Here is a 20,992-nt window from a genome sequence, read left to right on the forward strand (position 1 = left end):
CGGACAGCCAACGGCTGTCCGGGCATGCTGGGAGTTGTAGTTTTGCAACAATCTCCGCCCTATCGGTTGTTGGGTACCTTCAGTTGGTGCACATTAAATAGATGGGGCCCATAGAAAGGCCTGAAGTAGGCTGAAAACTGGCTGTCCGGGCATGCTGGGAGTTGTAGTTTTGCAACATCTGGAGGTCCGCAGGTTGAAGACCACTGGAGGAGGAACATGATGGGGGGGGGATGATGAGACAGGGGGAAATGATAAGGGGGGTGATGGGGGGCATGATGAGACAGGTTGGGGGGGGATGATGAGACAGGGTGGGGGGATGATGGGGGACATGTTGAGAGAGGGTGGGGGGATGATGAGGGGGGAAATGAAGACGGGGGAATGATGGGGGACATGATGAGACAGGGTGGGGAATGATGAGGGATGGGGGGGGATAATGAGACAGCGGGAAATGATGAGGGATGGGGGGATGATGAGACAGGGGGGAATGATCGGGGGCGTGATGAGACAGGGTGGGGGATGATGAGACAGGGGGAAATGATGGTGGGGGGAGGCACTAAATGCTTAATGTCTGTATGGCTAGTGGTGGTCTATGACAGGGGAAATGATGAGACATGGGGGGGATGATGAGACATGGGGGGGATGATGAGACATGGGGGGGATGATGAGACATGGGGGGGATGATGAGACATGGGGGGGATGATGAGACATGGGGGGGGATGATGAGACATGGGGGGGGATGATGAGACATGGGGGGATGATGAGACATGGGGGGGGGGATGATGAGACATGGGGGGGATGATGAGACATGGGGGGGGATGATGAGACATGGGGGGGGATGATGAGACATGGGGGGGGGATGATGAGACATGGGGGGGGGGGATGATGAGACATGGGGGGGGGATGATGAGACATGGGGGGGGATGATGAGACATGGGGGGGATGATGAGACATGGGGGGGATGATGAGACATGGGGGGGGATGATGAGACATGGGGGGGGATGATGAGACATGGGGGGGGATGATGAGACATGGGGGGGGGATGATGAGACATGGGGGGATGATGAGACATGGGGGGGGGGATGATGAGACATGGGGGGGGATGATGAGACATGGGGGGGGATGATGAGACATGGGGGGGGATGATGAGACATGGGGGGGGGATGATGAGACATGGGGGGGGGGGGATGATGAGACATGGGGGGGGGATGATGAGACATGGGGGGGGGATGATGAGACATGGGGGGGGATGATGAGACATGGGGGGGGATGATGAGACATGGGGGGGATGATGAGACATGGGGGGGGGATGATGAGACATGGGGGGGGATGATGAGACATGGGGGGGGGATGATGAGACATGGGGGGGGGGATGATGAGACATGGGGGGGGATGATGAGACATGGGGGGGGGATGATGAGACATGGGGGGGGGATGATGAGACATGGGGGGGGGATGATGAGACATGGGGGGGGGGGTGATGAGACATGGGGGGGGGATGATGAGACATGGGGGGGGGATGATGAGACATGGGGGGGGGGATGATGAGACATGGGGGGGGGGATGATGAGACATGGGGGGGGGGATGATGAGACATGGGGGGGGGATGATGAGACATGGGGGGGGGGATGATGAGACATGGGGGGGGGGATGATGAGACATGGGGGGGGGATGATGAGACATGGGGGGGGGTGATGAGACATGGGGGGGGGGTGATGAGACATGGGGGGGGGGTGATGAGACATGGGGGGGGATGATGAGACATGGGGGGGGATGATGAGACATGGGGGGGGGATGATGAGACATGGGGGGGGGGATGATGAGACATGGGGGGGGGGATGATGAGACATGGGGGGGGGGATGATGAGACATGGGGGGGGATGATGAGACATGGGGGGGGGGATGATGAGACATGGGGGGTGGAGATGAGAGGGGTAAATGTGGCACAGGGACTGATAAAAGGGAAGGAATGATGTGGTACTGGAGGGGACAGGACCAAACTGAGGTGCAGAAGAAAACGAAGTTGGGGGGATGATGTGGCATTTAGTCCAAGTCATTTATTTTACATTTTATTTTTTTTACTTAAATTCGGTAACCAAAGCTGCATATTGCAATAAATCCTCGTCAATGGACTTGCGGTCACATTGCAGTCATTGTGTTGTAGATCCATATGGCACATTCTAGAAATGTATTAATATCTTGTGTCGTTGCCAGAACAGCAGCTTCATGAATTACAACCACTTCCTTCTAATGCACATCAGACCACAGCAGAGACGGCACTCAGGGTCATTACAGAAATAGGAGAGCGTATACAAAAGCAGCCCAGATAAGAGCAAGTCCTGCTATCAATTAACCCTTGCAGACTGTAACACACTCTACACTGCACATTAAAGGGGATTAAAAATGTTTTCAAATCAACTGGTGCAAGAAAGTTTAACAGATTTGTAAATCCCTTCTATTTAAAAAAAAAAATCTTAATCCTTCCAGTACTTATCAGCTGCTGTATACCACAGAGGAAGTTGTGTAGTTCTTTCCAGTCTGACCACAGCGCTCTCTGCTGACATCTTTGTCCGTGTCAGGAATTGTCCAGTTTGCTATGGGGATTTGCTCCTACTCTGGACAGTTCCTGACACGGACAGAGGTGTCAGCAGAGAGCACTGTGGTCAGACTGCAAAGAAATTCACAAATTAATGTTTTATACAGCAGCTAATAAGTACTGGATTTTTTTTTGTAATAATTTACATATCTGTTTAAGTTTCAGGCACCAGTTGATTTGAAAACATTTGCTTTCTACTTGTTTCCCCCCCCGGAGTTCCCCTTTAACGCTTCCTCAGGTGAATGTCTAGGAAATCAGCCTCATAGCACAAGAGGAAGATGACGGCTCAATGACAGATTGTTCTAGGTGTAGAAGGATCAGACTACACAGGATTTGTTTGTAGTCTGTAACCATGGAAACACAAAGGGGGGGGGGTTACTAATACTGTTTAAAATCTACAAGTGTGCCAGATTTATCACAGTGGTTAAAATGAAGAGCAGCGTTTCCCCAACCAGGGTGCCTCCAGCTGTTGCAAAACTATAACTCCTAGCATGCCTGGACAGCCAAAGGCTGTCCAGGCATGCTGGGAGTTGTAGTTTTGCATTAGACAAAAGGAATTTAGGCAAAAGATCAAAAACTGTCAAAAGGCCAGAAACAGGAGAGTCATTTTTTTTAATTTTTTTATTATTGTAGATTGAGACTTAAAGGGTTAATTTTTTTAGGATTAGAAAAACAAAAACAGGACCATTCTTCTCTTCAAGTAGTCTGTGGATTGGCACCTCAGTGCATTAAAAGGTAAGTATGTGCGTATAAATAAGTACAGATAAAGATAATTGATGGGCACCACTACAATAATACTAGGGTGCAATAAGCTGCTACTAAATATTAATCAAGAAAGGAAGAAAAACGCTAGCAACCATGTATATTGAGTATTTGTGGTCTGCAATTGATACATGGTTGCTAGCGTTTTTCTTCCTTTCTCATATAAATAAGTACACACAGCACATAAAATAAATATATATCTATCATACATATATCACATGACCGTAAAAAACAAACATTATATATGTATGTATAAAACTAGCGTGTATATAAATATATATAAATACACACACACACCACATGTATGTTTTCTCAGTCATGTGATGTATATGTCATATATATTTGTTTTCTCTGAGGGTCTTCAGCGGCTGAAAAACTACAACTCCCAAGACACCCTAAACCTAACTAAATTAGGGATATCAGGATTGTTATATATGTGTAATACATTATATATATATATATATATATATATATATATATATATATACACACACACACACACACATGACATTCCTGATATCCCATATATGACTGAGAATATATATAACATACATAAGAGGACTAATATACATGTCACATGATTGATTTAACTGTAATACAGAAACAGTGCACGACTGATACTATACATGTGTAATAAAGATAGATAGATATGAGATAGATAGATATAGATAGGAGATAGATAGGAGATAGATAGGAGATAGATAGGAGATAGATAGATATGAGATAGATAGATAGATAGATAGATATGAGATAGATAGATAGATAGATATGAGATAGATAGATAGATAGATATGAGATAGATAGATATGAGATAGATAGATATGAGATAGATAGATATGAGATAGATAGATATGAGATAGATAGATAGATAGATAGATATGAGATAGGAGATAGATAGATAGGAGATAGATAAATAGGAGATAGATAGATAGATATGAGATAGGAGATGGATAGATAGGAGATAGATAGAAAGATAGATAGATATAGATTAGACAGACATACCAGACATGACTGGTCCATGAAGTGATATCACAGTGCACTATATAACCCTATATGTATGTGTGTATATATATGTATGTGTGTCTGTGTATATCTGTATATATGTGTATATATGTGTGTATATATATGTGAGTATATATGTGTGTGTCTGTGTATATGTGTAGTACTTGCTATATGAGATAACTAACGGAACAGGTATGAATGACATCTACAACACGTGACCGATATAACTGTAATAGACAGCGGCGATATAACTGCAGTACATGACTGATATATATATATACACACAGGATATATGTATACACATACACACACATACATATATAATATATATAATAGACGCCCGATATTATCTATCACCAAGCTGACAGCACAGACGGTCTCATATATACAACACGTGACTGATATAACAGCGCAGGACCCGGATGATACATCACATGACCGCTCTGTCACACCTGTAACCTGCCGCACCTGTAACCCCTGAAGCACCGGACAGGTGACCCCCGGGGTGTACATCACTGAAGGAATACCGGGAACCACACACGTAATGGTCCGGACACATAAAGCCCACAGCCCCGCACTGAAGGGTGATGCCGGGCCCCAGCACTCACCTGTCACCCCCGCCCTCCGGACCTCAGCACCGCCGTTCCCGGTTCCCGTTCTCTTCTTCACTCGCTTTCAGACACTGAAAATGGCGGCGCCGCTAGAGCCTGGCGAGTGCAGATAACATCGATCCGAGCCCAGACCGTACTCCCCCTTACCAGCGTGTGTGACGTCACCGGGCACAGGGACTGTCAATGGCAGGAAGAGAGGAGGTGAGGAGCGCCGAGCGCATCGATCTGTCAGCGGCTCAGACAGAGACTGACAACCACTAATGGGACAAAGAGGACAAAGCCCTTCTCTGCCCTGATATTACTGTGTACTGTGCTGCCCCCTACTGCACGGGTCCTGTACACTGACATTCAGGCCTCATATTTATAACAACTCTAATACTGCCTCATAGATACAAGAATACGGTATATCTACTATAATACTCCTATATACAAGAATATAACTACTCTAATACTGCTCCTATATACAAGAATATAACTACTATAATACTGCTCCTATATACAAGAATATAACTACTATAATACTGCTCCTATATACAAGAATATAACTACTATAATACTGCTCCTATATACAGGAATATAACTACTATAATAATTCCCCTATATACAAGAATATAACTACTATAATACTGCTCCTATATACAAGAATATAACTACTATAATACTGCTCCTATATACAAGAATATAACTACTATAATACTGCTCCTATATACAAGAATATAACTACTATAATACTGCTCCTATATACAAGAATATAACTACTATAATACTGCTCCTATATACAAGAATATAACTACTATAATACTGCTCCTATATACAAGAATATAACTACTATAATACTGCCTCCTATATACAAGAATATAACTACTGTAATACTGCCTCCTATATACAAGAATATAACTACTATAATACTGTCTCCTATATACAAGAATATAACTACTATAATACTGTCTCCTATATACAAGAATATAACTACTATAATACTGCTCCTATATACAAGAATATAACTACAATAATACTGCCTCCTATATACAAGAATATAACTACTATAATACTGCTCCTATATACAAGAATATAACTACTATAATACTGCTCCTATATACAAGAATATAACTACTATAATACTGCCTCCTATATACAAGAATATAACTACTATAATACTGCCTCCTATATACAAGAATATAACTACTATAATACTGCCTCCTATATACAAGAATATAACTACTATAATACTGTCTCCTATATACAAGAATATAACTACTATAATACTGCTCCTATATACAAGAATATAACTACTATAATACTGTTCCTACATACAAGAATATAACTACTATAATACTGCTCCTATATACAAGAATGTAACTACTATAATACTACTCCTATATACAAGAATATAACTACTATACTACTGCTCCTATATACAAGAATATAACTACTATAATACTGCTCCTATATACAAGAATATAACTACTATAATACTGCTCCTATATATAAGAATATAACTACTATAATACTGCTCCTATATACAAGAATATAACTACTATAATACTGCCCCCTATATACAAGAATATAACTACTATAATACTGCCCCCTATATACAAGAATATAACTACTATAATACTGCTCCTATATACAAGAATATAACTACTATAATGCTGCTCCTATATACAAGAATATAACTACTATAATACTCCTATATACAAGAATATAACTACTATAATACTGCTCCTATATACAAGAATATATCTACTATAATAATGCTCCTATATACAAGAATATAACTACTATAATACTGCCTCCTATATTCAAGAATATAACTACTATAATACTGCTCCTATATACAAGAATATAACTACTATAATACTGCTCCTATATTCAAGAATATAACTACTATAATACTGCTCCTATATACAAGAATATAATACTGTTCCTATATACAAGAATATAACTACTATAATACTGCGTCCTATATACAATAATATAACTACTATAATACTGCCTCCTTTATACAAGAATATAACTACTATAATACTGCCTCATAAATACAAGAATATAACTACTATAATACTGCTCCTATATACAAGAATATAACTACTATAATACTACCTCCTATATACAAGAATATAACTACTATAATACTGCCTCCTATATACAAGAATATAACTACTATAATACTGCCTCCTATATACAAGAATATAACTACTATAATACTGCTCCTATATACAAGAATATAACTACTATAATACTGCTCCTATATACAAGAATATAATTACTATAATACTGCTCCTATATACAAGAATATAACTACTATAATACTGCTCCTATATACAAGAATATAACTACTATAACACTGCCTCCTATATACAAGAATATAACTACTATAATACTGCCTCCTATATACAAGAATATAACTACTATAATACTGCTCCCTATATACAAGAACATAACTACTATAATACTGCCTCCTATATACAAGAATATAACTACTATAATACTGCCTCCTATATACAAGAATATAACTACTATAATACTGCTCCTATATACAAGAATATAACTACTATAATACTGCCTCCTATATACAAGAATATAACTACTATAATACTGCCTCCTATATACAAGAATATAACTACTATAATACTGCCTCCTATGTACAAGAATATAACTACTATAATACTGCTCCTATATACAAGAATATAACTACTATAATACTGCCTCCTATGTACAAGAATATAACTACTATAATACTGCCTCCTATGTACAAGAATATAACTACTATAATACTGCTCCTATATACAAGAATATAACTACTATAATACTGCTCCTATATACAAGAATATAACTACTATAATACTGCTCCTAGATACAAGAATATAACTACTATAATACTGCTCCTAGATACAAGAATATAACTACTATGATACTGCTCCTATATACAAGAATATAACTATTATAATACTGCTCCTAGATACAAGAATATAACTACTATAATACTGCCTCCTATATACAAGAATATAACTACTATAATACTACCTACTATATACAAGAATATAACTACTATAATACTGCTCCTATATACAAGAATATAACTACTATAATACTGCCCCCTATATACAAGAATATAACTACTATAATACTGTCTCCTATGTTTAATGCTGATCATGGCATCTAAGCGCTGAATTGATGGTTGACGGTTACCTCAGTGGACTCATCGCAATCTCAGGCTCTTCTCATACAGTCTGCAGTCTTGCAGGCTGTATAAGCCGAACGCCGATAACACTGATCAGTGCCATTGATTGCTTCTAATAGTCCATAGGACGTAAATATCGAACACCAAAAAGAACAAATATGGAGTCATTTCAAATCATATATTAAAAAGGTATAAATTTATTACATCAAAAAGTGATAAAAATCTACAAATATTGAAAGGAGGAACACATACCCGTATTTTTCGCCATATAGGACGCTCCGGCATATAAGACGCACCTAATTTTAAAGGAGGAAAATCTAGAATACAATGTAAAGTATAGGACAGTGATCTTCAACCAGCGGACCTCCAGATGTTGCAAAACTACGACTCCCAGCATGCCCGGACAGCCAACGGCTGTCCGGGCATGCTGGGAGTTGTAGTTTTGCAACATCTGGAGGTCCGCAGGTTGAAGACCACTGGTATAGGAGGTAATACTCACGTGTCTCCGCCGCTCCGGACCCGTCACCCCTCGTCACCGCTGCCCTGGATGTTGCCTTCCATCGCTGTCGCCGCGTCCCCCGGGGTGTTCCCGTCGTTCTGGAACTTCTCTGCTGCCCGGTATCCTCGCTCTCCGTCGCCGCCATCATGTCGCTACGCAGCATTATACTATACTGACCAAGCAAAAGTGTAAGTGGAAAATGGTTGCAAGGACCAATATAGCATCACCCCAACGCACCTTTCAGCACGTCCAGCCTTCGTCAGGGAGTCCTGGTACTTAACGCACCAGAAGCAAACGCAGGAGCTGTATTTGATTTATGCGCGGCAGGTCCCGGCTGCTATCAACAGCCTGTGACCCGCCGGTGATGGCGGACATCAGCAGTCGTGCAGATGTCCGCCAATAGTCACTCAGGTGCCGTGATCAATACTAATAAAAGCATCTACGGCAATCATAATGGCTAATCGCATCGCCCACGGCACAACTACGGAGATCCGCGCTCATTCAAGATGGCGGACGGAGATCCTCTCATCTGAGTCTGCCGCTCTCCGGGGTTTTCTTCTCTGGTCTCCCTTCTAGCAGACCAGAGAAGAAGATCACCGATAATACTGATCAGTGCAATGCATATGCAGAGCACTGAACAATATTAGCAATCTAACGACTGCTATAAATACAGTGGTCCCTCAACATACGATGGTAATCCGTTCCAAATGGACCATCGTTTGTTGGAACCATCGCATGTTGAGGGATCCGTGCAATGTAAAGTATAGGACAGTGGTCTACAACCTGCGGACCTCCAGATGTTGCAAAACTACAACACCCAGCATGCCCGGACAGCCAACGGCATGCTGGGAGTTGTAGTTTTGCAACATCTGGAGGTCTGCAGGTTGAAGACCACTGGTATTGGAGGTTATACTCACATGTCCCAGCCGCTCCGGACCTTCACCGCTCGTCACCGCTGCCCTGGATGTCGCCTTCCATCGCTGTCGCCGCATCCCTGGGTTGTCCCCGATGCTCCGGCAAGGCCTCTGCTTCCCCGGCATCCTCGCTCTCCGTCGCCGCCATAACGTCGTTACGCACGCCGCTACTATTGGATGACGGGACGGCGTGCGCAGCGACGTGATGATGACTATGGAGAGCACTGACGATGCAGGGGATCCCGAAGAGGACGCGCCGGAGCCCCCTAGGACAGGTAAGTGATCGTCAACGGACCACACGGGGCACCGTAAACGGCTATCCGGTGGCAGCTGAAGCAGTCTGCGCTGCAGGATAGCCGTTTATGCGATGGCCCCGACATACAAAAGCATCGTATGTTGATGCTGCCTTCAACATGCGATGGCCTCTGAGAGTGATCTATGTTGAAATGATCGTATGTCGGGGCCATCGTAGGTCAGGGGGTCACTGTAGTCCCTTATTGGGACATAAAAAGTGAAAAATAAATGTTGAAAAAAAAGCCCCTCCTCACAAAAAAATTTAAGTCACCCCTTTTTCCCAATATACCCCCAAAAGTGCTAAGAAATAATTAATAAACATATTTGGTGTCAGCGCATGCGTAAATGTCCGAAGTGATAAAATATAATGTTAATTATTCTGTACGGTGAACGGCCTACACGATAAACAAAAAGTTTTTTTAAATGCTTTTTTTTCACATCACATTCCAATTTGTTTTTTAATAAAAAGCGATAAAAAAGTTACATTTACACAAAAGTTGTACCAAAAAACCCATATATAGAAAAATGAGAAAGTTATAGGTGGTTAAAATAGGGAAATTTTAAACCTTATTTTTGTAAAAAAAAAAAATTTTTAAAAAGCAGTACAATAATAGAAAAGTTGTAAACATGGGGATCATTTTCATTGTATTAACCCACAGAATAAAGAAAACATTTCATTTTTCCCATAAAGTTTACAGTATGAATACAAAACTCTCAATTTCCCCACGCGAATAAAATAATTTTAGTTTTGCCATACATTTTATGGTAAAATGAGGGATGTAAGTACAAAGTTCAATTGGTTGCGCAAAAAACAAGCCTCAAACAAGTCTGTGGATGAAAATAGTATGGCGTTTTAAAAGACGAGGAGGAAAAAACGAAAATGCTAAAATAAAAAGGGTTTAATCGTATTAACCCACAAAATAAAGAAAACATGTCAGTAAACTGCACTGAGACTAAAATTAATAAAAGAATAACAAATAATACTTTTTGGTTTCGGTTACCGCACATTTATTGATCCTGCAAAAGACAAGCCCTCATATGGGTCTGTGGGTGGAAAAATGAAAGAGTTATGGCTCTTAATATGAGAGGAAGAAAAAATGAAATGCATGAGCAGACACACCAGTCAACTCCCACAACCACAAAGGAGGGACACGCCCCCTCTCACCACACACCAATCACCTCCCACCACCACAAAGAAGGTACATGCCCCCTTCCACCACACACCAATCACCTCCCACCACCACAAAGAAGGGACATGCCCCCTCCCACCACACACCAATCACCTCCCACCACCACAAAGAAGGTACATGCCCCCTTCCACCACACACCAATCACCTCCCACCACCACAAAGGAGGGACACGCCCCCTTCCATCACACACCAATCACCTCCCACCACCACAAAGAAGGGACATGCCCCCTCCCACCACACACCAATCACCTCCCACCACCACAAGGAAGGACATGCACCCTTCCACCACACACCAATCACCTCCCACCACCAAAGGAGGGACACACCCCCTCCTACCACACACCAATCACCTCCCACCACCACAAAGAAGGGACACGCCCCCTCCCACCACACACCAATCACCTTCCACCACAAAGGAGGGACACGCCCCCTCCTACCACACACCAATCACCTCCCACCACCAAAGGAGGGACACGCCCCCTTCCACCACACACCAATCACCTCCCACCACCACAAAGGAGGGACACGCCCCCTCCCAGCACACACCAATCACCTCCCACCACCACAAAGGAGGGACACGCCCCTGAGAGGATTCCTAACACTGTGAGCTAATGAAAAGAGGTATTTTTTTTTATTATAAATGTAGGTGATAGAAGCATAAAAAATAGATGTACATGGTCAGGATTAGGTACGTAGCTAAATATTATTTTTATTTTATTTGTGGGATCTGACAGGTACGCTTTAAGAAGATAACAGACATGTTCAGTCATATTGTTATAACTTTTATGGCAGGATTGAACCGCTGCCAGCTTCTGTACAGCACATTTATGGGGATCACTAAGGTACAATTAATACACTGTACAGACAAGTGCCCTGTAGGATTCTATGGGAACAGGATTTTCTGCACTGAGGGTTTCTCATAAAACACCATGCTGCCTTTTCCAATATGTTTCCCCACTATCGCCTACAGGAGCACGAGTTCTAATACTAATGATTATACCTTTACATTTGAAACTTGCTTATTAGTTCAAACCAAATTTTGTTTTGTTAGTTTTTTCCAAATAGTAAGGGGAGGGGGGAGGATTTATCATTACGGTCTGTGTTAGACGTGTTTTACAGTCAATATTTTAATAATTTTCATCTGTGAAAGTGCTGCCATGCGTCAAAATTATGAAATGACGCAGAGCATATGATACATTTGTCTAAGCAATAGACTTCGAGGGGAAATTACCTCAGCACAGCCAATTTTACACTAAAAGAAAAAGTGGCTGTGTTGCGTGTTGCTGTATTGCATTGATGACCCTTTGCTTTCCCCCCTATAACTTAAAAGGGGTATTCCAGGAAAAAACTTTTTTATATACATATATCAACCGGCTCCAAAAAGTTAAACAGATTCGTAAATTACTTCTATTAAAAAATCCTAATCCTTTCAGTACTTATGAGCTTCTGAAGTTAAGGTTGTTCTTTTCTGTCTAAATCCTCTCTGATGACACCTGTCTCGGGAAACGCCCAGTTAAGAAGCAAATCCCCATAGCAAACCTCTTCTAAACTGGGCGTTTCCCGAGACAGGTGTCATCAGAAAGGATTTAGACAGAAAAGAACAACCTTAACTTCAGAAGCTCATAAGTACTGAAAGGATTAAGATTTTTTAATAGAAGTAATTTACAAATCTGTGTATAACAGAGAGATAGAAAAACGGAGCAACTCACCACACCGACCCAGGTATTCTTTGCAAGTGGTTCTTTATTCCATATCTTCAACCATAGAAAACAAGCAGGGGAGAGTGCACGTGGGACGCGGGGGTATCCCCTCGGTGACGGGACCGTTTGGCGCCGAGGCGCTTCGTCAGACCGAGATAGTGAGGTCACGGGAAGGGGTGTGCTTTAAAACAGGTAAGACCCAGTGACGCTGCAGGTAAGTTGCTCCCTACTTAGGTACAAAAACATATTACAAAATTTGTTGTACAAACATTAAAAGCAACTTCCTATCATGCGAATAAACAGTACAGTATAATTACATCTTATAATAACGCTCCATATTCCTGTTTCTCATTGAGCCCAAGCGGGCCAGTGGCATCCGTCCGAATAATCCATCTGGCCTCGCTTTTCAGGAGTTGTTGGTGCCTGTTCACACCTCTAGGGGCATTATCAACACGTACCTGTACAGTTACAGCAGGGAGAGCTGACGCGGGGGTATTTTTCACAACATGCAAAACCAAAAACATCATTAAAGTCTACAATACCAAGACTTTAGAATATAAAGTCACCTCCATGGCAGAACGTGAAACACATCTTTTCTGGACGATAAGCTCTTTACAAGCTTATGCAGACAACAACAAGACCCCGAGAGGGTTAAAGGGTAAAAATATGCTTCTTTCTATTGTATTGTTCCCGATCAGTCCTGTCAGCAAGCATTTCTGACTCATGCTGGAGTCCTAAACACTCAGAGCTGCCAGCCTGCTTTGTTCACAGCCAAACAGGCTGTGAACAAAGCAGGCTGGCAGCTCTGAGTGTTCTCCTTTGTGAACAAAGCAGACTGGCAGCTCGTAGTGTTTAGGACTCCAGCATGAGTCTGAAATGCTTGCTGCCAGGACTGGTAGGGAGACCCCTAGTGGTCATTTCTTCAAAGTGGAAAATTAAATAGAAAGAAGCAGATTTTTTAATAACATGCAATTGTGAAGTTATTCTGCATACATTAATCTATAATATATCAAAAGTTTTTTTGATGAGAGGTACCCTTTAAGAGTTTACAAATCTCCCACACAGTTTCTACAAGACGCAGACATTGGGAAACAATGGAATGATCAACACCTACAACATGCATTAAACCTTCAACAGCTGGTTTTAATGAAAAATAGAAGTGAATATACTGAGGTAGCAGAACAACTCTGCAGAATGAAAAGTGAATTGAGAACCATATTATCTGAAGAAGCATATAAGAAATTCATTACAGCATTAAATAAAAAAAAAAATTCTATACTACAATCTAATATTAAAGCTGTGAAAAGGGACAAGTTCCTTAGAGACAAACTGGATTTCGAATCTCAACAGCAATTCACATGGAATAAGGGACGTCAACAGAAAAATGCGTCTGAGAAAAAAACATACAATTATAGAAAGAAAAATTTCAATCAACAAAGAAAGAAAGTCCCTAAAAAAAAGTGACTATCTCACTACGGAGTCTGAGTCGAGCCTTTCCGACGAGGCCACCACCTCCGGCCAAGATAACACTGTGCAGAAATCCCCTTTAGATCACGCACCAGGAGAGGAGGCAGAAGAAGAAAGAGGAAAGGCAGCAAAGAGAAAGACTGTGACCTGGAAGCGATAAAAAATGAAAATATAGTAGTCAACCTAACGGACATGACTTTGAGTGAAGATCTTATATTAGTGTTAAATAAAGGGTTGAATTTCGGTTTGCAGGAACCATTTGAATACTGTGAATTTGAGGAGGATATGGCTAATACTCCCCCTTTATAAATCATTGGTACGGCCTCACCTGGAATATGCTGTTCAGTTTTGCGCACCAGTCCATAAAAGGGACACTCTGAAGCTGGAAAGGGTGCAGAGACGCGCGACTAAACTAATATGGGGCATGGAACATCTTAGCTATGAGGAGCGATTAAAGGAGTTACAATTGTTTAGTCTTGAGAAGAGACGTTTAACCCCTTAAGGACCAGGCCATTTTACACCTTAGGACCAGAGCGTTTTTTGAACATCTGACCACTGTCACTTTAAGCATTAATAACTCTAAGACGCTTTTACCTATCATTCTGATTCCAAGATTGTTTTTTCGTGACATATTCTACTTTATGTTATTGGTAAAATTTTGTCGATACTTGCATCGTTTCTTAGTGAAAAATTCCAAAATTTGATGAAAAAATTGAAAATTTTGCATTTTTCTAACTTTGAAGCTCTCTGCTTGTAAGGAAAATGGATATTCCAAATAATTATTTTTTTTATTCACATATACAATATGTCCACTTTATGTTTGCATCATAAAATTTACGATTTTTTACTTTTGGAAGACACCAGAGGGCTTCAAAGTTCAGCAGCAATTTTCCAATTTTTCACAAAATTTCCAAAATCACAATTTTTCAGGGACCAGTTCAGGTTTGAAGTGGATTTGAAGGGTCTTCATATTAGAAATACCCCATAAATGACCCAATTATAAAAACTGCACCCCCCAAAGTATTCAAAATGACATTCAGTCAGCGTTTTAACCCTTTAGGTGTTTCACAGGAATAGCAGCAAAGTGAAGGAGAAAATTCACAATCTTCATTTTTTACACTTGCATGTTCTTGTAGACCCAATTTTTGAATTTTTACAAGGGGTAAAAGGAGAAAATGTATACTTATATTTGTAGCCCAATTTCTCTCGAGTAAGCACATACCTCATATGTCTATGTAAAGTGTTCGGCGGGCACAGTAGAGGGCTCAGAAGCGAAGGAGCGACGAGGGGATTTTGGAGAGTACGTTTTTCTGAAATGGTTTTTGGGGGGCATGTTGCATTTAGGAAGCCCCTATGGTGCCAGAACAGGAACAAATACCCACATGGCATACCATTTTGGAAACTAGACCCCTTGAGGAACGTAACAAGGAATAAAGTGAGCCTTAATACCCCACAGGTGTTTCACGACTTTTGCATATGTAAAAAAATGTTTTAAAAATGTCACTAAAATGTGTGTTTCCACCCAAATTTCACATGTATGCAAGGGTTAATAGCAGAAAATACCCCCCAAAATTTGTAACCCCATCTCTTCTGAGTATGGGGGTACCCCATAAGTTGACCTGAAGTGTACTACGGACGAACTACAATGCTCAGAAGAGAAGGAGTCATATTTGGCTTTTTGAGAGCAAATTTTGCTCGGGGGCATGTCGCATTTAGGAAGCCCCTATGGTGCCAGGACAGCAAAATAACCCCCACATGGCATACCATTTTGGAAACTAAACCCCTTGAGGAACGTAACAAGGGGTACAGTGAGCATTTACCCCCCACTGGTGTCTGTCAGATCTTTGGAACAGTGGGCTGTACAAAATTTTTAATTTGCGCAGCCCACTGTTCCAAAGATCTGTCAGACACCAGTGGGGTGTAAATTCTCACTGCACCCCTCATTACATTCCGTGAGGGGTGTAGTTTCCGAAATGGGGTCACATGTGAGGTTTTTTTTTTTTGCGTTTGTCAAAACCGCTGTAACAATCAGCCAGCCCTGTGCAAATCGCCTCAAATGTACATGGTGCACTCTCCCTTCTGGGCCTTGTTGTGCGCCCCAAGAGCACTTTGCGCCCACATATGGGGTATCTCCGTAGTCGGGAGAAATTGCATTACAAATTTTGGGGGGTGTTTTTCCCTTTTACCTCTTGTCAAAATGAAAAGTATGGGGCAACACCAGCATGTTGGTGTAAAAAATTTTTTTTTTTACACTAACATGCTGGTGTAGACCCCAACTTCACCTTTTCATGAGGGGTGAAAGGAGAAAAAGCCCCCCAAAATTTGTTAAGAAATTTCTCCCGAGTACGGCGATACCCCATATGTGACCCTAAACTGTTGCCTTGAAATACGACAGGGCTCCAAAGTGAGAGAGCGCCATGCGCATTTGAGGCCTAAATTAGGGACTTGCATAGGGGTGGACATTGGGGTATTCTACGCCAGTGATTCCCAAACAGGGTGCCTCCAGCTGTTGCAAAACTCCCAGCATGCCTGGACAGTCAACGGCTGTCCGGCAATACTGGGAGTTGTTGTTTTGCAACAGCTGGAGGCTCCATTTTGGAAACAGTGGCGTACCAGACGTTTTTCATTTTTATTGGGGAGGGGAGGGGGGCTGTGTAGGGGTATGTGTATATGTAGTGTTTTTTACTTTTTATTTTATTTTGTGGTAGTGTAGTGTTTTTAGGGTACAGTCACATGGGCGGGGGATTACAGCGAGTTTGAGCTGCCGCGCAAAATTTGCTGCATCGCAAACTTGCAGCCTGATACTCACTGTAAGCCCCCTGCCCATGTGAATGTACCCTGTACATTCACAGTGGGGGGGGGGGGGGGTGGGGGACCTCCAGCTGTTGCAAAACTACAACTCCCAGCATGCACAGTCCATCAGTGCATGCTGGTAGTTATAGTTTTGCAACAGCTGGAGGCACACGGGTTGGGAAACACTGAGTTAGGAAACAGACAATGTTTCCCAACCAGTGTGCCTCCTGTTGTTGCAAAACCACAACTCCCAGCATTCTCAGGCATGCTGGGAGTAGTAGTTCGGCAACATCTTTAGAGCTAGATGTTGCCGAACTACAACTCCCAGCATGCTTGGAGTTGTAGTTTTGCAACATCTGGAGGACTACAGTTTGCAGACCACTAATACAGTGGTTCCCAATCTGTGCCCTTCCAGATGTTGCAAAACTACAACTCGCAGTATGCCAAAACTGTCCAGGCATGCTGGGAGTTGTAGTTCTGCAACATCTGAAGGGCCAGATGTTACAGCACTACAACTCCCAGCATGCCTGGACAGTAAGGGCATGCTGAGGATGTGTAGTTTTGCAACATCTGGAAGGGCACAGTGGTCTCCAAACTGTGGACCTCCAGATGTCGCAAAACTGCAACTCCCAGCATGCCCAGACGCCAAGGGCTGTCTGGGCATGCTGGGAGTTGTAGTTTACAGGGTCCCTTTACAACAATGCATGTCGCTTTACGGCGACGTGCATTGCTGTAAAGGGCCCGACCGCGGCTGAAGATCTACTCACCTGTCTCCGCCGCCGCCATCTTCATCGTCTGGATCCGGGTCTTCAGGGACGAGGTAAGTACCGGGGCCGGTCCCCAGCACTCCCCCGTCCCCCGCCGCGTCCTCCGGTCTTCCTCCCGTCCTCTCCGGACTTCAAGGGGCCGGGCAGGACGGGAGGAAGTAACCGCCCCCCCTCCTGCGATTGGTCGGTTAACTAACCGACAGATCGCAGGGGATCGGAGGAGGTGGCAGGCTTGCCACCTCGCTCCTAGGCTCCAGCATGGTCCTGGCTGTGTGTGACAGCCGGGATCATGCGAAATTACCGGGCGGTCGGGTCCCAGAGACCCGATCAGCCCGGTATCGCCGCAGATCGCAAGGGCGATTTCCCTTGCGATTTGCGGCGATCGCCGACATGGGGGGCCTACATGGCCCCCCTCGGCGTTTGCCCTGGATGCCTGCTGAAGGATTTCAGCAGGCATCCAGTTCCGATCTCTGCCCGGCGAGCGGCAGAGACCGGAAAATGCCATGACGTTGTGGAACGTCATTGGTCCTTAAAGCCCAGGGTGCCATGACGTTCCACAACGTCATTGGTCCTTAAGAGGTTAAGGGGGGATATGATAAACGTATATAAGTATATTAATGGCCCATACAAAAAATATGGAGAAAAACTGTTCCAGGTTAAACCCCCCCAAAGGACGAGGGGGCACTCCCTCCGTCTGGAGAAGAAAAGGTTTAGTCTAAAGGGGCAACACGCCTTCTTTACCATGAGGACTGTGAATTTATGGAACGGTCTACCTCAGGAACTGGTCACAGCAGGAACAATTAACAGCTTTAAAACAGGGTTAGATACATTCCTGGAACAAAATAACATTAATGCTTATGCAGAATTATAAAACTACATCCCTTTCACTTATCCCCTTACACCCTTCACTTCAATTCCCTGGTTGGACTTGATGGACGTATGTCTTTTTTCAACCATACTAACTATGTAACTATGTAACTATGGCTAAAGCCATTCGCAGATTAGCTTTGAAAAAATTATTTTAGTTGCAGAACAAAAGCGGAAGAAAACCAGACAACGTAAGAAAAAAAGAGGGGGAGGCGCAATGTATGATAGGTCCATTAGGGTTCAGAGTAATCTCGGCACTGAGCACAAGATTATATTGTTATACACACTTTGTTGTCACTAACTGAGGAAAATATATAGGTGGATGGTATTGCTATGGGAGAGGAAGACTCCTTTCGAGGGGGAAACCCCTCCCATTTCAATCCACCAGTGTTCCCAGGTAGCTCTGTGGATCTTTTCCACAGAGGGGTGTGCCAAGATGTTAAGTCTCTGATATATCCCCCGATTAAACACAACATCTCCAAGAAAGAGAGAGAAGCCCTAAATATGTTAACTGAAAGAGAGGACATAGTTCTGTCCCGAGCTGACAAAGGGGCTCCGTTGTCCTTTGGTATAAAAAAGATTATGATTCCGAGGCTGAGCTCCAGCTTGGGAACATAACGGTTTATGAAAAGCTGAAGAGTGACCCCACTCGTAAAATCATGGATAATCTGCGTACCTTATTACACAAATTTGTTAACCTCAATGTTCTAACAGAAAAAAACAGCAGAGAAACTTTTACCAGAAACTCCATCTAAACCCAAATGGTATATTCTACCTAAAACCCATAAAGCTGTAACACCCCCTCCCGGCCGCCCGATAGTAGCCGGAATAGGATCTCCCACATCATATCTGTCCGGTTATATAGATTGGCTCATATCTCCACTTCTCCCCCACATTCCATCATACCTTAAAGATACTGGGGAACTCATTTCAGCATTGGATACTTTCCACTGGCAAGAAACCTACACTTTGGCATCAATTGACGTAGAGAGCCTGTACACCCGCATTCCACAGAGTGCGGGTGTGCAGGCTCTCCGTCAGTTCCTGGCCATCTCTGACAAATCTCCAGCCCTTATAGATTTTGTTACAGAAGCTACCTCATTTATTTTAAATAATAATTGCTTCCAATATGGAGAACAGTGGTTTAAACAAAGGCTCGGAACAGCCATGGGTATGCCCATCTCTTGTTCCTTTGCGAACATATATCTTGCCATTTTGGAATCAAGGTATGTGTTCACTATTAATAACCCCTATGTGAAATAAATTAAACTTTTTCTTCATTTTGTTGACGATATTTTTGTAGTATGGGATGGGACAGAGGCACAGTTTGATTCATTTGTTCATCACTTAAACCATGAAAATGATATGAACATGACATTTACATATACTTTTGGCAACAAGTCTCTTAAGGTTCCTGGATGTACAAATAGACATTATTAATAATTGTATTATCACGTCAGGATTTAGGAAATCTACATCCCGGAACTCAATACTGCATTCTGCCTCCTCCCATCCCATACATACAAAGAATGCAATCCCAAAGAGTCAATTTATAAGACTTAAAAGAATTAACAATAATTCAGATAAATACAAGGAACAAGCAGATGCCCTACAGGACAGTCTACTAAGAAGAGGATATCCAGTGAAAGTACTTAAAGATGCTAGACAAATTGTAGATCAAATCCCTAGACATACTCTTATCAATTCACATAAAAACAAGAGATGATAATAATAGGTTCACATTCACCTTCAAAAATACTAATATGAATGAGAAAATTAAGAAATCGATCCACAAACATTGGTACAAGTTACAGCAGGACGAGGATCTTCAATCCCTAACAGCATTAAATCCAATAGTTACACATCATAAAAATATAACTATTCAGGATTTTTATAACAAAAAGAAAAAGAGTAAAAAACCTAACACAAACCGGCTAACAGACTCTAGACCTGTAGGTCATTTTTCTTGTGGATCCTGTAAACAATGCAGAAATAATCTAAAAGGTAAAGTGATCAAGTTAGGTGGGTGTAACATCCAGTCGAAACAATTTTTTACCTGCAAGACAAGTTCTGTAGTCTATTGTTTGGTCTGCACATGTGGGCGATTTTATGTGGGGAAGACTATCCGGCCCCTCTACCATAGAGTTAGAGAACACCTTAAAGGGGTAGTCCAGTGGTGAAAAACGTATCCCCTATCCTAAGGATAGGGGATAAGTTTGAGATCGCGGGGGGTCCAACCGCTGGGGCCCCCTGCGATCTCTCTGTACGGGGGCCAGGCTCTCCGGCCAGATAGCGGCTGTCGACCCCTGCACGAAGCGGCGGCCGACACGGCCCCTCAATACATCTCAA

At 42.5% G+C, this 20,992-nt stretch overlaps 3 protein-coding genes across 3 annotated transcripts in view; 1 reads left to right on the plus strand and 2 right to left on the minus strand.

Annotated features, from left to right (window-relative positions):
• The window catches only part of PRPSAP2 (phosphoribosyl pyrophosphate synthetase associated protein 2), a 59,419-nt gene extending 54,275 nt beyond the window's left edge, over positions 1–5,144 (minus strand). The window contains exon 1 of the mRNA XM_056535573.1: positions 4,966–5,144. The gene's annotated coding sequence lies outside the window, so the exon portion shown is untranslated. The remainder of the gene's footprint in view (positions 1–4,965) is intronic.
• The window catches only part of SLC5A10 (solute carrier family 5 member 10), a 293,441-nt gene that overhangs the window by 236,716 nt on the left and 35,733 nt on the right, over positions 1–20,992 (minus strand). The window lies entirely within an intron of this gene.
• SHMT1 (serine hydroxymethyltransferase 1) overlaps positions 12,763–20,992 on the plus strand; it is a 54,322-nt gene continuing 46,092 nt past the window's right edge. Inside the window, exon 1 of the mRNA XM_056535564.1 lies at positions 12,763–12,941. The gene's annotated coding sequence lies outside the window, so the exon portion shown is untranslated. The remainder of the gene's footprint in view (positions 12,942–20,992) is intronic.

The sequence above is a fragment of the Hyla sarda genome, chromosome 8, assembly GCF_029499605.1.
Source record: "Hyla sarda isolate aHylSar1 chromosome 8, aHylSar1.hap1, whole genome shotgun sequence".
Classification (NCBI taxonomy): domain Eukaryota; kingdom Metazoa; phylum Chordata; class Amphibia; order Anura; family Hylidae; genus Hyla; species Hyla sarda.